The sequence below is a fragment of the Octodon degus genome, unplaced genomic scaffold (genome assembly GCF_000260255.1).
Source record: "Octodon degus isolate 3935 unplaced genomic scaffold, OctDeg1.0 scaffold00061, whole genome shotgun sequence".
Lineage (NCBI taxonomy): Eukaryota > Metazoa > Chordata > Mammalia > Rodentia > Octodontidae > Octodon > Octodon degus.
This window is the reverse complement of record NW_004524637.1, coordinates 12,324,677-12,337,713: the sequence shown is the minus strand read 5'-3', so window position 1 is coordinate 12,337,713 and position 13,037 is coordinate 12,324,677.

Below are 13,037 nucleotides of genomic sequence, written 5' to 3'. Positions count from 1 at the left end.
TATATTTACATCCATACTGTTCAGCTCCCTTCTACAGCTGTGAATCCAGACCACATGGGGGGGGGGTCACTTATTCCAGGTTATACAATCTTGTAAAAAAAGAAACCACACCAAGTGTATGCTTGAAAACATTAAGAACATTTTTAACACCCTATAATTCAGTATATCTAATATCTCTTAAATATTCATTCCCATAAAGTACATGTTTCACTTTGATCTTCCTTTTTCATTCTAGTAACTGAATATTACATTAAAATGTGAAAGCTAACCAGAAATTAACCACATACAAATGCCGGGGCAGGTGTCTGCGTTACTGTCACAAGGGATGCCAAATTGTGACAGAGGTGGGCTTTGGGGTTTCATGTTGTAGTAAGTACCAAGGAATCATGGGTTTAAGGAAGCCTCTTTCCTTCTAATTCTTTTCACTGTCCTGAAGTGGGGTTGCAGCCCAGTTCTCTTGCCCTGGGCCTAGACATCCTTCTACCCCCTCTGTGTCTAGGTTCTGTGCTTCGAAGTTCAACTCACAATGTCCTTTGCAAGATTTCCCCAGCTAAAGTGACTTCTCCGGTGAACGCTTTCAGCCTGCTTTGTACCATTCTGAGGCCATTTCAAATCTTCTATCTTGGTACTTAGACATATCTCTGATATCCTCTGGTGGACTGTAAGTGCCCAGCTGGCACATTTCATGTCTGATCCGTTTTGTATTCTCAAGGGACCCAGCACAACAATGTTCACACAATAAATGTTTGTTAAATTATCTGTGGAATTTATTTCTGCTTATAGTCATTCATATCAAGTGAAACACTGCAAAGCATTTGTTGAGCCACTATCATTTGTTTACTCCTATGTTAGACAACTAAGATACTATCAACTTTGGTTGTAAGTTGTTAGATTTTAAGCAGCTCAAAACTATTACAGGCTGGGGAGATAGCTCAGTGGTCTAAGTGCCTGCCTGGCAAGCACAAGGACCCGAGTTCGGTCCCTACTACTGCATATCATGCCAGCCCTGGAACCCCGGGTGCACTGTGCCAGCCCCCAAAGCCAGGTGTGGTGGCACATGCCTGTAATCCCAGCACTGGGGAGCCTGAGACAGGAGGATCACAACAAGGAGGATCTCTACGAGTCCGAGCTGCATAGTGAGACCCTATACCAAATAAATAAATTTTTAAATCTATTACAGATGTGACATATATCTGAACAAGTAATATTGAAATATTAATAAGTGCTTATTATCATATATTACCTCTTTCTATCTCTTAGTCCTTAAGATTAGCACTGAGATAGGAATGAATTATCCTAAAGAAGTAGAGGCTCAGAAGAACCTGAATGACCTCGTGCAGATCGCCATAAATAAGCAAAGGACCTAATGTTTGAGCTGAGGCCTCCCGACTTCTATCTAAGGGCCTTCTTGTGACACCACAGTGTTTTCACTCATTCATTCTGTATTATTGAATCCGCAAGTCAAACTTTAGAAGTTCCATGGGGTATTTTCAGGCATGAAACGAAACACTGTTGTACTTGCTTTAAATGCAGGTAACATTGTTTTGCTATTAAGCCAACCTCAATTTTCAAATTGTCTTTAGCCTTTCTGTAACAACATGTAGCCACAATTTTAAAAGTCAGACTTAAAAAACCTTTCCTTCAGAAAGTTGAGTTAGTTAAATCTGAATTGTCCCTAGTTTCATAGAAGAACTTGTAGTAGGCTTTAGTTTTCCAGAATGATCCATATTACCATAACCAATTAATTTTTTCAAATTTTTCTTACTTCTCTGAAAAATACAAAGCAAATATGTCTCTAGCTTGTCAGTCTCTGTGAAGTTTTGCATGGTGACCAAAAATCATCTTGTCCTCGAGATGCTTCCATCTTCAGATTGCTATCGATGGCAGTTGGCAGAAAAGAAATTCAGGACCTGTAGAATGTGTGGATGGGAGAGAACTTGGCAATCAGTGAAAATGGCAATCATCTTCCGAGGTCAAGCAAATACCAAATCCATCCTAGGCGAAGGAGTGTCTTTATATGGAAAACCTGTTAAGGTAAAAGAGGAGCTACTGCAAAGGGGGAAACACTTCAGCTGTGAGACAGATCATTATCTCAGAGGTTGGGTAGAAAGTAGTTTTCTTTGACATAGAGGAGAAACACTGTGTGATGTGGGGGAGTGGTGGTGTGATCCGGGAGCCATCCTTGCCGGTCAGCTGTTTCTGAGGAAGATGTCAGGGTAGCGGGTCCCACCTACTAGTGCTTGATTCAGCTGAAGGACTGTTCAAAGTTCACAAGAGAAAACAAGAACCTTGAGTTAGGTGAGATCAAGTTATCCAATGTTGTGGTCAGATTTATCAGAGATGGCAAACAGTTGAGCTGCTAATTTGTAGGACAAAAAATAGGAAGTCAAAGTGTCATGGTGTTTGTAACCAAACTTTAGCCCTGTTGAAGAAATTAGTCCACTGCAATGAGAGGAATTTTTCCAAAACTGTCATTAATTATCCAACTGTGATTAAGACAAATTATATTCTCCTATTAGATAAACAGCTGTGGCTCTTTAGTAGAAATGAAGGTATTCAGTATCACAAGCCAAGCAAGAACATGTAATATAAAGTCTGAATTTGCCAGTCATCTCTTGGCCTGGCCTCCTTTACTTTACCACACAATCTGCTGGTACTGTGATGCTGCTTTGGAAACATTTATCTTTCTGAAACATAAAAACTGGAATTTTGTGTTGTAAATCAGTGCTTAAAATGTCATTAATGTGAGTCCGGCCTTACGTACAAGAGCCAAAGCAAAAAACACAGTAGACAAAGTTACATACATGCAAAAGACTTTATTGGTGTACATTGCTAGAAAGAGGACAGAAGCCTATTTGTGCTGAACAAGAGCTGCACAGGAGACAAGAGTCATAAGTCACCTGTGCTTGCTGATTCGCCAAGAAGCACAACTCCTTTCTATCTTTATAGCAGAAGGAGCAGAAGGAAGGTTACAACAGGCCACCGCAAATACTAGACTACTAACTTCTGCAGAATTGGAAGATAGAGAAACACTGTTTTCCTCGAAGATTACCTTTCACACTGATGGCTCCAAGGTCCTGGAAAAAAAACTCCTGGTTGCAAAATTAGCAAGGCCTTTTTTTAACAAGATTGTGTACATCAAAGCTGCAAATATCTCAAAGAGGCAAATAAAGAATTTAAAAGTTTTCTCAAGTAAAAAAAAGTAGGTACCTAGAACCGGGAAGAGGCCTGTTTAAAGCTAGTCAATTTGAGAGTAGTAAAACATTCTTGGACGGACGTAAACTAGTACACTGGCAGCTGAAAACCAACTACACTGACAAGTCTGACAACAAGGTTGGTCCCTTTGCAATGGCATTGAAACAACTCCCAGGATCTGGAGGCGTCAGGGGGCACTGATTAGATCATTGCAAAAATATCAGGCCCTGGTCTCTGGTGGTCTAGGGCTTATATGAGACAGACAAGCAGGAAGTGCAGAGGCAGGGCTGAGAACATAGCTCAGCAGCTCAGCACCTGCCTAGCAAGCACGAGACCCAGAGTCCGATTCCCAGTACCAAAAAAGAAAATAATAATTTTAAAAAATGAAGTGCAGAGGCAGACAGGCTTGACAGTTGGGGATTGGTTTATCCCATGTGCACCTTAGTGACCAGCTATGCATCACAGTAACCAGCAGTTTCTAAGAGACAGAAGCAACCAGAACTGGAACGGGAACTGTTACCTGGAAAACTAAGAAACTGAAGCGTATTGGGGACTGGGGGTATTTTCTGTTACACCCTAAAAATAGTCACTTCAAAGCCTCTAGCTAGAGACATCCACCATTCTTACCTCAAGCAATTCATTGTTAAAAGCAATTTTCATCTTAAAAGCCCCTTCTCTGGAAATTATGGAACTCTTTTTTGGCTAGCTCAACCCACCCTGAGGGTGGGGCTAGCGTGACATGTGGTGCCAGGGATCCAACTGCGGTCCCCTGCACCTGCCTAGGCTTTCCTAGGCAGTTTAGAGTGCTGAGCTATCTTTCCAGCCCCTATGAAACCTCTTGAGGAAGCTTATGACCAGGATTGTGGAGAGAGTTGAGTCCGTGACCTGAGGTGCCATTGTGCTATCTCTTTCTCTTCCTTCTCCCCACTCTAAAATCATACTTCTAGGGCTCAAAAAGCATTTTTAAAATTTGAAATAACTTAGTTTTATTTCTTACAAATTCAAAAGACACATTTGTTGTGCAATCTATTTATAAGGTAACAGTAAAAAATGTAATAAAGAACAATGGAAACAGAAATGTTAACCATACATATTTATACAGCAAGTATGGGGCAAACTTTTATAGCACTTACCAGTAACACACTAATAAGTTAAGCCACAAAGAAATTTCAAAATGCTTGCCCACATATGATTAAAACCATGTCTATCTTAATAAGAAATTATAATCTCCAGTTTGAACATCCCTAAGTTGTTAGAGGCCAAGTAAATCAGATCCCTACTAGTTTTAAAGGAATTTATTCAATCAGGAAATCACAGTTGCTAAGTATCATTGAAATACTATTCAGCTTCCAAAAATACTAATGTGCCTGGGAAAAATTCAGATGCCTTGTTCTTCAGTAGCTGGTTAACTACTAGATCTTCCAAAACCAGAAACAGGTGTTTTCGTGACACAGTCCACGGGTTGACTTCACTTTAGGTGATAGTGATCTTTGAAAAGCAGTGACACACAGGCCAGCATAGTTTTGTGTCATTACAGTATTTGTCCCTGGTAACCTTGGCAAAGAGCTTTTGTGCTTCTTGGTTGTCCTTTCAATCCTCATCCACCTGCCTGTGAGACGCGATGTCTAAACCCTGAAGCTGTTGGACCAGAAGATGGGGAAGCTTCCCAAGATGCACTGCCTTTTTCCAAGGAATCATCTCCTTGAAATACAAATGTGCTGTCACAAACACTCTGTCCCAATGTGTAATGCTGTCTTTTTCTCTTAGCAATGGATCTACCACCTGGTGACCATTCAATAACACAAGACTTGCTCAGACTCTTCAATACCTTTTTTTTGGTGGCTGGTTCAGGTGGCCATAGGGGCGGGGCTGGTGCAGCATGTGGTGCCAGGAATTAAACTGCTATCCCTGTGTTTGCCTAAGCAGGTGCTTTGGTCTGCTGAACTATCTCGCCAGCCCACTATACCTAACATTTTGACAGTATCTTTATTTATCTGGCTTTCTAAATAACTACAATGCACCTTGCTGTTGTCTGACTACCGCTTCTTAATTTTAGTAGCTGAATTACCTGAGTTGCAAATAGTAGGTCCTGGTTGTAGGGAGCAACACATGGAGACTAGAAAGGAGAAAATGGAATAAGTGGTGGTGGTGGAGAGGAGGTTGACCAGGAGGCTCTACACTTGGGATGGGATCTGGTTCCACGTGTGGCTGAGCCATGCAGTGTGATGGTGTTTGTCCCCCACTGCTGGGGACATCAGTCAGGCCCACGTGCAAACACTTTTCCTATCTTTCAGTTGTCCTCTTTTCACCATTGCAGCAATGTGAGGGTGAAGAAAAGTTGATTCACTTTCTTTTCTTTTCTTCTTTTTTTAATGTATTTAGCACAGGGTCTACATGATCTCACGACACAGATCAGACTCATGGTGATTCTGCTGTTTTCAGTCTTCCAAGTGCTGGAATTACAGGCACATGCCACCATGCCCAGTCTCAGTCACTGTCTCAGTGTGCCCCGGGGGGGAGGGGCCGGCAGGGCACACTGGGAATTGAACCCCAGTCCCTGCTCCTGCCTAAGCAGGCGCTTTTATCCGCTGGGCTATCTGGCTAGTCCTTAGTTCATTTTCAAGCAAAGCTCATTTTTAAATTACAGCTGTATCCACAAGCAGATGGACTTTTCAGTGGTCTATTCTATCTTTGAGCAGGTGACTGGACCCAAACTACCTGCAGAAGATGGAAAATCCCACTTTCTCCTCTTCCTTTTTCCATATAGTATGTCAAAATCTAAGACGACAAGCTCTACATCACCTATGAGAGGCAGTACTTGCCAGTTATACATTTAGAAGAGATGAAGCCCTAGAGCCATAGTTACCTATAGAATTCAAGCTTGGGATTGAGTCGAAGTTAAGTCTTCGGCCAGATTTCCGAGAAGGCATATTTTCAGCGATATGAACAACACTCTGAGATGATCCATAGTCTTTTTTTTCCCAAAGTTAGTAATATTTGGTCTAAAAGAACATCAAAATATGTCAGTATCTCTCTTAAAATATTCAATAGAAGAGACGGAAAGCTATCAATGGCTGAGTACCTTCTCCTGAAGCCAGCCCAATCACAAAGCAGAAAGCATCACCAAAATGGATCTCAGAATCCCGAGTGAAGAATCTGAGTGCTTGATTTCTGAGACTGCAGCTCTCGGGCCATAAGGACGCCTGCAAAGGCCCCGAGCCCTAGACTCCAAGCTGGTCCTCCCACCGTCTTCACTCAGCTTGCAGTCTTAGAACATTAACTGACCCATCACCCGTTATTATTTAGCAGAGAGTACTTGAAGTCAGAAGCAGGGTGGAGACCCAGGTAGTAAAGGAGCACTTACAAGACAGCAGGAGGTATATGATTTATACTGCTAGCTCTTAAATTTTTTCTTCCTAGAGCCAACCTCAGTTAAATCTTTGATCTCCCGCCGTGGGCTGGCAGTTAGGAGGTTACTCACATTTGAAGTGGCTCTAACTTGCTTGGGTTCTGCGTGGCAAGTCCCCACTCATGCTACGTCTCAGTCTGAGAGGTGTGAATTCATCTCGGTGGAGGAAGATTGCTTTTTTTTTTTTTTTCCTGAACCAGGGATTGAACTCAGACCCTTGCGCTTGCTAGGGAAGTGCTTATTCCATTGAGTCATCTCCCCGGCCCCGCTTTTTTTTTTTTCTTTAAGAAAAGAAAAATAATGTAAAAAGCCATTGAAAGCAATATAGAACGTCACTAAAAAGATGCTAAGAATTCAGCAATGGCTGTTATATCGCATATCATTGTCCTTACCTGAGTTGTTCTGATTACCAGCTGTAAGCATGCAAAATTGGTCAAAAACTTAATACAGAAAATTTTTAAACATTGACAGTTCCTTTCAATAAGGAGAAAGTAGGCAGAAATCTTAAACACATCAAGGGGCAGAGAGTTCATGAACAAAACGCAAACTTCATGGGAAATCCTTCAAAGAATCAACAAGCAAGGTCACATCTTACTGAGAAACGTTAGCATGTCCAAAGAAATCACCCAGAGTAAAAAGAAAACCCATGAATTGGAAAAACCTTCTATCTAAAATACAAAAAAAGAATTTTAAAAAATTCAAAAACCCAATCAAAAACTAGGCCTCTGAGATGAACATACACTTCTCAGATGAAGAAATACAAATGGCAAATGAATAAATGAAAAATGTTCAACATCACTGGTTGTTGGAGAAATGAAAATTAGAACCACACTGCTTATTGAATGCATGCAGAGTATGAGAAAGAGAAAGGCCACTATCCCTTTCCTCTATGTTGCTATGGGCCTGTAGAGCTCAAATTACGATTCTCCTGGGTAAAGATGGTGCTCTGATCAACATTCTGAGTTACGTCTAACATTTGTTATCACTCAATCCCTATGACAATATTGGAAGGATTAGGATTCCTACAGCTTAAACAAAAGTCACCGTTGTGCAGAAAGGACCTCAAATGCTTGCTCCATTTCTGATAGTTGCCCAAGTATTGAGCGTGTGCTAGCCAGTGATGTCATCATGTGACTCTTCCACGGCTTCCTGCTTCTCCACAGTTCAGCCAAGGTGGCCTCAGAGCTATATGACAGCTCTAGCTACTTCTCTGTCCATTTTAGGTAATTTGGCATCAGTCCCACTGAGCCGACAGTGAATAAAGAAGGTTAAAAAGCTACATTAGAGACATCAATTGCTACAACCTCTTTTCTCTTTGTTCCTCAAAGAATCTGAGCAGCTCCTGTGAACAAAAAAGTAGCACTAGACCCCGTGGAACTACAGAACTACAAGGAAGGCATATGTCTCATCTCAAAGAGCTTACAGTTCAGAGGGAGAGAAAGAAGAAATACTTCTAGTACTAGGCTCCAGAAGAGCGTGTTCTCTGGGGTTGGAGGTTCCGGGTTTGAATTCCCCACTCCCTAGCTGCATGGTTGCATTTTATGTACAAATTGAAGGATGATTCACAGAAAAATTGTTATAACTTTTTTGACGTTGATGAGGTGATTTATAAAAATATTAGCTTTATTTACTCAACAAGTATTTACTTAGGGCCAGTTGCAGTCTATGTGTGTCAGAAGCTAGTAATTCAACAGCAAGCAAGACGTGGTCATGATTTCACAGGCCTTATCATCTTTGAGGACTCTCAAGCTCGCAAGCAGAAATGTAGCAACTTGGAGCATTAATAAGGGAGAAGCCAGAAAAGTGTGCTGTGAGGACACTTGAGAATATCTCACTGTATATCACATACAGGGAATAGGAAGACGGACTGTCAAGGCATCACAGAGGTTAGCTGAGGCCTAGACTCTCTGTGTCAAGGTCCTACATTCTTCCCTGCACCTGTGCCATGGAATAGGTCTAAGCTTCCAGACAACCAATGCAAAAATAGAAACTGCAATTAATTATGAACTTCCAGGTGTCTCCGCGATGAAAGCCATCATTTTCTCTGCAGAAGCAGAAACACAGAAGTGTCTTTTATGAATTCTTCTTCACTATATGGTAAATTCTCCATCAACAGAATCCTTTCAAACTGCTTGAGCTTTACAGAGCCCGTTCTTATGTCACTTTTTGCAGTTGATGTGATGCTCAATTTGTGTGCCACCAGCAACAGGCCACATCACCAAATGTTCAGTCAAATAGTCTAGACACCGGGGTAAAGGCATTTTTAGATATTAACCTTTAAATCAGTAGAGTTTGAGTAAGTCAGACAAGCCTCCATGGTGTGGGTGGGCCTCATCCTGTTAACTGATGGGCTTAAAAGAAAAGGACTGAGGTATTCTGAGAAGAGGGGATTCTTCCTCTTGTGGTTTCTCACTGCCTGCCAACCTTGACCTTCCCAACTCCAGTCACATGACTCAAAAGTCAATCTCCTCATCTTCTGCTTCTTTCTGGAAAGTCCCATTTCTCTGGGAAAATGCCAACATAAGTGAATACTTAACCCCTAAGTGTAATCACTACAAACAATGTCTTAGAGTCAAACAAATGTGCTATGAATAAGAAGCTCTTTGATAATCTGGCTGAGTTTTTTGTTTTAAAAAGAGGTAAAATATCTACCTTAAGAACTCATCTATCAGGGGCTGGGGATATGGCTCACTAGAATAAGCACTTCCCTGGCAAGCACAAAAGTCTGAGTTCAATCTCCGGAAAAAAAAAAAAAAAAAACACCTTACTTATCAACATGGCTTCTCAAAATGAAACTTCTGGCAATATTTACATTACTCCTGAGGAATTCTGAAGACTTTCTGTATAAATGACCATTTAATCACAAAAAGTAACTCTAAGGTACATTCTATCACTCTTCATTTTATAAACAGAAAAGGTTTATCCTCAAAGGTCAGCCTCAGAGTCTAAGTTTCCAGTCATTCTGCTGAAAATTAAACAATTTTAGGTCCCTGGAAAGTGCTTGGGAGAACTAAGGGCAGATCTGCATAGGCAGATCTAGAAAATTTAAGCTGAGCGTGGTGGTGTACACCTGTAATCCCACCACCCTGCAGGCTGAGGCAGGAGGATTACTGCAAGTTCAGGACCAGCCTGGGCTACAAAGTGAGCTCAAGGCCAGCCTGAACTGCATAATGAGATCATGTCTCAAAAAGACAGAAGAAGAAAAAGGAAAGAAAGGGGAAAAAAAGAAAGAAAGAAGAAAAAGAGGGACAGAGACAGGGAGGGAGGAAAAAGGAAAGAAAGATGGAAGGAAGGAAGGAAGGAAGGAAGGGAGGGAGGGAGGGAGGGAGGGAGGGAGGGAGGGAGACAGGGAGGGAAGAAAACTGCAACGATGTAGACTGTGCCTAAGGACAGTCACCTAGAGAGAGTATTCTCTCAGGCTTTCACAGAGAACAATTTGATCAAGCAATGGCCCTGACTCATCCAGATGGCTGACACTGACAAAAGAACTACAAACCATTGTGCATGGTTTCAGGGTAAATCCTGAGGAGATTTGACTGAACTTGTCAGATACAAAAGTTACATTTTGAGTTATAATGTGTCTTGCTTTAACTTGGTCTTAACCATCCAGCAGAAAAGTATGATCACAAGGTATAAAAAGTAAAGCCATATTAATACGCTGAGCTGTAAAAGGCTCAAGTCAACAACTTCTGGCAATTACTTGTTCTGCTGATGATCCACTACTATTGTGGACTACTGGACTATATTGGGTTATTTTGCTGAATTCACGCACCTACAATATTTGAATGGCAATGGAACACCCATCTCTGACAAAACAAAACAATAAAGGGAGATAACAATGCAGGGCCATTTTGTAATGAAAAAAATATATATCTATATATACAAAATAGAAAAAATATACAGATACTTTCTCTCAGTTCAATGAAAAGAAAGATTTGTACTGGGCTGGGAGTCAGCTCAGTAGACTAAGCTCTTGCCTGGCAAGTGCAAGGGCCTGAGTTCAATCCCCGGTTCTGACAAAAAAAAAAAAAGAAAGATTTGTACTAATCGTATTTAGACAAGATATCATGTCTGCATCTTGTACTCTGAATAACTGCTACAAACACAACAGTATGCAATGTATTGATTATTGTAACTGTCCTACTAACCTGTTTTGAAACTGTCTCATTGCTATTTCTTTCTCATTAAAATTAATATGAAAAAAATTGAGTAATGAAAAAAAGAAAAAGAAAACTGCACAGAGGAGTGCTACAGAGAAACTGCCTTGAACACCCCCAGAACACAAGTCTGGGCTCAGTCCCGCACAAGGGTACGTGATGGACCGAGAACTCAACGTTGCGCTTCCTAAACATTAAAATGATACCTTTGCTTATAGAACTTCATCATCCTGTAACTAAAGCCTATTGTGTGGTAGAGGTTTTCAAGTTCTGTGTTTGCGCGACATATAACTTGCAAGTGACGTAATGTTTTGATGAATCATACAAGGATAGGCTGGCTGCAAAATATAACCTGGGGCAATGCTGAATTAGCATCCATTAGTCAGTTAGATATTTGCCAATAAGTATAACTAGGACTTTGAAGTCATGCCTCTGTGGTCTTGCTTCCAACTTCATGATTCGATCAGAGGACAAAATATCTCTCATCATCACATTATTTCATGGTCATCAACTCATATAGAGGAGAAAGATGCTAAGTAAGTTGTGGAAAGGTAACAAATTCTGTCTACCAAGATGTGTTTGCAAGTCATTCCTGTGAGGAGCTGGGCAGCTGGGTTTTGTCCTACTGTGAATTCTTTGGAATTGATTCTTTGCACTAATTACCACAAACTTTAACTCTCAGGGTAAAATTGAGGTGTAGCTAGTTTATAAGCGTTATCAGTCAGAGACTCCTAAAACCAGCTGCATCTTGCCTTAGTATCTTGTTTACTTTTCCTCTTAGAACTCCTAGGATACTGGGAAACAACATAATAGCCAAGAATTAGCTTTCTGTCCCCAGCCCCTTGCATTCCTGTCAAACACTGGCTCAAGTATCCAAGACTGGTCACTTTTCATCCTTATTGAAAATTGGCATTTGTCCTGAAAGCAATGTCTAGAAATAAATTCTGATTCTTAGGAAAAGAAATGTTGTGCTTAAAATAACATGTGGAGCCGTAGAGGTAGCTCAGAGGCATAAGCACCTGCCTGGCCAGCTCAAGATCCTGAGTTCAATCCCTGGTCCAAAAAAATGAATAAATAAATACAAATAAATAAATAAAAAACATTTAATTCCACATTAGCCTAAGAAAAGATTAATAATAGTACTGGTGATACAGATGTCCATTTTGTCAGGTAAATTTACTGATAAAATTTTATATATTTTTTAAAAAAGAATTTAATCTTTTATTTATTTGTTTAATACAGGGTCTAGCTACACAGCTCGTGGTCACAGTGATCCTCCTGTCTCAGGGTCCCCAGCGCTAGGATTACAGGCTTGTGCCACCACGCCCGGTTTTGGTGGCTGGCATGGCGTGCCCAGGTTCCGGGGCCAGCATGGCCTGCGGTACCAGGCATTGAACCCTGGTCTTTGCATTCGCCTGGCAGGCACTTAGACTGCCAAGCTATCTTCTCAGCAACAAAACCTTGTATCTTATTCAGATTTGTAGTACATTGTCGTCCTGTGCTTATGTAACCAGGTTCATGTCAGTGCTTTGGGCTGTATTTTATGCAAGCTCTGATCACCTGATGTCTTTAATAAGAGCAGCCAGGCCGATGGCCCGTGACTCCTGCGCTCTGGCTAATTTTCCCCTTGGTGAGAGCAGAGGAAAAGTAAGCGCCAGAAGCAGGTGACCCATCCTTCCCAGCTGCCCACATTTCCCGGTGACCCAGAGACCAGAAAAGCAAACTAAAAATGCAGCTGACTCGCAGCAAGGCTTCCTATCCTTGCGTGCAATCACGCGCCGCCTAGGCAAGCTGCTGTGGCTGCCACAAGTCCCTAAGACGAGGAATGTTCCCACGCGTTGTCAGCACACACCCCCACGTCCGGCTCATGCCACTCGGCTTTGTGGCAGCCATCTATTCCTTCTGAGCTCTGTCCTCCGGGTGAATCCAAATCAGATGACCTGTCTGACCGGACACTTCGGTGAAGGCGGAATGTTTGCGCTGTCTCAGCGGCCGGAGCTGAGCCGCGCTCCTTGTCTTCCTGGAGGGGCGCTGGCACGCCAGCCTCAGCCGGCCCAGGGCTTCTCTCCTGCTGCACAAGGGCAGGGCAAGGGAAGCCAAAGCAAACCTCCCTGCCTGCCAAGGGTGGCAGAGACCGGGAGAGCACTTCATCAGAGCCCGTGCTGAGTGAGGGCCCTTGAGCTGGGGCCAAGCGCTGGGGATCAGCGTGCTGTCTAGCTGGGCAGTCGTACATCTATTTGATTAAAAAATATATATTTGCCTTTTGAAAGCACTTG